Source organism: Seriola aureovittata, chromosome 2 (assembly GCF_021018895.1).
Source record: "Seriola aureovittata isolate HTS-2021-v1 ecotype China chromosome 2, ASM2101889v1, whole genome shotgun sequence".
Lineage (NCBI taxonomy): Eukaryota > Metazoa > Chordata > Actinopteri > Carangiformes > Carangidae > Seriola > Seriola aureovittata.
This window is the reverse complement of record NC_079365.1, coordinates 4,730,713-4,735,000: the sequence shown is the minus strand read 5'-3', so window position 1 is coordinate 4,735,000 and position 4,288 is coordinate 4,730,713. Positions and strand designations below refer to the sequence as shown.

At 39.5% G+C, this 4,288-nt stretch overlaps 1 long non-coding RNA gene across 1 annotated transcript; it reads right to left on the bottom strand.

Annotated features, from left to right (window-relative positions):
* Nucleotides 1–1,931: 1,931 nt before the first annotated feature.
* Nucleotides 1,932–3,004, bottom strand: LOC130187590 (uncharacterized). The gene is made up of 2 exons (XR_008830479.1): nt 2,557–3,004; nt 1,932–2,439 (listed from the first exon to the last, which is right to left on the bottom strand). It is a non-coding gene; the product is annotated as an uncharacterized LOC130187590 (long non-coding RNA).
* Between the last annotated feature and the right edge of the window lie 1,284 nt (nt 3,005–4,288).

The window sequence follows — 4,288 nt, the reverse complement described above, 5'->3', positions numbered from 1 at the left end:
GGCTTCATAACTTCAAAAGTCACAAAGCATTGAACAACAAGAAGTTGTTTGTCACTTAGTCGTCGCTTGCGCTACTTGCAGTGTGTTCCTTTATTTGGTTGTGTTGTGTGTATTTTCAGTGCATGTGTTGTCAAATTGCTAAAGATGTTTTCTGAATTTGCTTTTTTTTTTTTTTTTTTCTTGGGTTGCAGTGTTGAGCTCTCAGGGCCACCGTACTTCCTCCCCTATGATGAAACACAGGATAAAAATAGAGCTCTCTGGAAGCCAACGAAAGGTTTCTCATTTTTTTTTCTCTCTTACACTGCATTGTAGAGACGTCACATCCAGCTGCACCACCGAGCAAGAGGGTTGACTCAGGAACACAGGATACATTTTTACAACATTAAATTGTTTTAGTGTGTCTTTTTCCTTTAACTGGAAGCTAAATCATCCTCAGCTAACCAACAGTCCTCAATGAGCTGTGCACCAGTAGTTAGTTTAATCACTCATCACTTGTTTTACTGCTGACATGAACTTCACTTTGCAGTACTGTCTCACAGCTACACCATGTTCCCCATTACTGAACTGTTGATCGACCTGAACGATGCAGCTGTGTGTGTGCGTATGTTTATGTGTGTGTGTGTGTCCAGAGGTTAACAGCCTGTGGTCTCACTTGCATGCAAGGCCAAATCTTTTGGGTTTGGCTCTAATATTGTTAAACAGAGGATATGCAGCAGAGTTGCTGTGTAATGCCTGCGTGTTTGCCTGCGGTTGGCTCCATAGCAGTGCAGAGTAAACAGCAGCTATGCTAATATCATCCATACGAGCATCCTACCGAGCTGCATATGAGCTGTGTTTTCTCAGCTGTCGCGGTTGTGAACGCTACCCCCAATGCCACCACTGACTATGGGCCTGCTGCCGCATAACAAAGGGCAGCTTGAAAGGGCAGACCCACTGCTCTGTAGTTGGTTCAGTTTTAGAACAAGTCTTTATCTAAAAATGTTTAATATACAGTGAAGGTTTGATAACTTCATGTGGTAACCTGCAAGTATTCGTTCTCCATCTTTGCTGTTAAGCAGTCACTGAGTAATAACTGCAAAACCCTGAGGTCATGTGTCATTCTATAACCTCATGTCATATTGGTGTTACCACAATTACTAGTTCATATCAACAAGAGCTGTAATTAAAACCTGGAAACTCAATATAGCCGAGTTGACAATTAATAATACAGGAGTGCCCGAAAATACAAACAAAGGTCCCATATGCTTGTCATTTCAAGTATCTTGTAGCTGGATGAAATTCAGATGAGCTTTAAGACACTCTCACCACAGTTATATGCATGTTTGTTGACCACATTGTAAATCTGAATGGAATCCATTTTGGTTCGACTCTCCTTCTGTCAGGAGGAGGTGATGATGCACCTAAAGCTGTTTGGTAACCGCCAAAAACACCAGAAGAAGAAGCCTCTCCACTTTAGCAGTTGATTTACGGCAATAACAGTTTAGCTAAGCAGCTAATAACTACTGATACTATGATCGTCTTAATTGCTTTGATCCTGCTGCCATACCCACACAGATCATTCTGCTTGTATTTGATTGTAAGTGTAGAAATCGCATTCAGTCATTTTTCCTTATTGCTTTACTGAGACAAAGAACAACAGCTAATTTCAATGAAATTCTTGTGTCATATTAGCTCCCCTTATTGCAAGGACAGAAGAGACAGACCATGGAAATATTAAGAAAACCAGACAATGAGTGATGATGATGAATGATCCACTATTGGAGGAGTAAAGATTATGTCTGCGTCTGGGAGAGACGGATTTCAGGCCGTCTTTAATGCTTCTTTGTTGCATTAACACTTGGATTTTTTGACTTCAGACCACTCTCCAGTCTGCCAAGGACACAAAGTGAAATGTAAATGGGGGCAAACGTGAATGATCACATTAGCCAAAGTCCGTCATTCATGGTAATTTAATTTAATTTACACAAGACCAACTCTGCAATCTGTCTTGAGTTCTCCAAATGTTTACAAATCACAGGAATCTTTCATATCCCATATGACGTGAACGTGGCATCAGCCCAATTCACACTTTTTGGTCCACGTGGCTGTGAGGCTCTGCGGGACGTAAATTTCATCACCTGACTGCGAATGTCTGCACACTGCGTGCAGCCCAATATTTATAACCGTACCGACGAACGTGTGACCACGCGTCAATTGTCCGTGTCCGGATTTGGACGATTCCAGCCATTTACAGTGACGTCTTTCCCATGGATTTTCTGTTTCCAACTTGTTCAGTAGGTGGTGGTCTTTCTCCTGTCTGCTCAGTTATGGCGGCTGTCATTTCTCATGAAGTGTCCAGTTCTTTCCCCTGTCTTTCCAATGTAAACAAGGAATGTAGAACAAATCACTTCCTCTGTACCAGATTGTTATTCCTTGGACAGATCGACCAGACACCAGGTGCTAGGAGGAGCAAACACACAACCCATCATGAATCAGATAACGATTTCATCACTGTTATTCTAGTTATTAGCTAAATTTATGCACGTAAAACATCCAGAATTGAGCTGACAAACACACCTAGGCCAAATTTTTCCATCACAGACTTTCATGATTCCCACAAAACCACCAAAGACCCTGTAACGCGAGTCAGTAGGACGGAGGGAAATTCCACATCAGAGTGTTTCTTGAAGATTCAGCCTCGTCTTCAGCTTGCCTGTGTAATTGAATTAGGAAGTGGTGGGAATCTAAAGAGCTGCAGAGAGGGTTGTAAGTAAACAGACATGGCCTTTTAATCCCTGCCTCTGTTTGAAGTGCACAAACCCCCCCATGCCTTTTATGAGGTGTACTTCTATTGGTGTTGTGCTGTCAAGTATTGAGTTTCACAAGGGGGGTTAGTTAGTTTATTTTAGAACGAGGCAATGAAGGTGGCGGCTGATAAGAAGAGGAGGAAAACAGTTAAGAGAGATGGAAGCGAGAGGAAAAAACCCAGAAGAACACAGTGTTACAGCGAGAAAGGGAGAAGTCAGACAGGGTTTAAGTCTAAGTGGGTAGTAACCGTTTGTTTAGGTTGCCAAAGGCTCCCCTGGGTCAGGGTCAGATGCTGGGAATCTGGGACGTACTGCTGGGAAAACACTCTAACCACCATCTGATACCAACAGTCTGTGTTAGTCACAGAACAAGACAACAAGTCGCCACAATGGCATTTTAAACATCTAGCAATGTTCTAAGTTATAGTTTGACTTTTTGGAAAACATTCTCATTCACTTTCTAGCCAAGAGTTATATGAGAAGATAGAAAATCACTCGCAGGGCTGTACGGTAAAGATAAGCTAACGTGAGCAGCCAGTCAGCTTAGTGCACACATGGCATACGGGGCAATAGCTAGCCTGGCTCAGTGTAAAGGTAAAGTCTGTCTACGTCAATGAGCCATCGAGTGTAAACATGAACACACAATTTACTTTATAATTGTCCACCATAAAATCAAATCCAAGATCAATGCAGGCTTTTCATTTAGATTTAATAAGCTGTTAGTTTGGCTAATGTTTATTAATTAGTTTTTTCAATTACTTTAATTATATATTATTATATCATGAATTAATTTTAGCCAAACTAACAATTTCTTGCTAGTGTTATGAATGTGCATGTGTCTGTACACTCAACCAAAGAGAGAGTTTATCAGAGAAATATTGAAAAAGTTAGCGTCTTTTTTTTTTTTTTAATATCAGTAACTGCTAAATGTCCACTTTCTATTTCTGTAAGCTTTCAGGTGTTAGACAGGGCCAAACTAGCTAATCAGAGTAACACAAAGAGAAATAAGAGAACCTAGAAACGGATTTTCAGTTCTTTAATCATTATGTTAAATATCCACCTTTTGTGAGAGAAAAAAAGGAGAGAAAAATGAAAAAGAAAACTAAACTGTGCAACACAAGGTATAAGTGGAAAAACTTGTTCTACACAGAAACCTTTACCTAACTGATTGTTTTTTGTCACATTTTCACCTGTGTGTTATAATAACAATAATAATAATAATGTCCATACTATATTGCAATACTATATTTATTATTTTAATATTTTAAGTAATTGATATTGTTGTGCATTTCCTTTGTACTGTCCACTTTGTTGCTGTAACACTGATAAGGGACTATCTCATCTATTCTTATCTTAATAGATTTTATTTACACAGCACTTTTCATAAAAGAGATGTAGCTCAAGTACTTTAGAATAAAAATAAAAATGAAAAAGTACATTACAAAAAAGGGCGAACAATGAAATTAGACGTTAAAAAAGACAGTAGATGATAAAGTATGTAA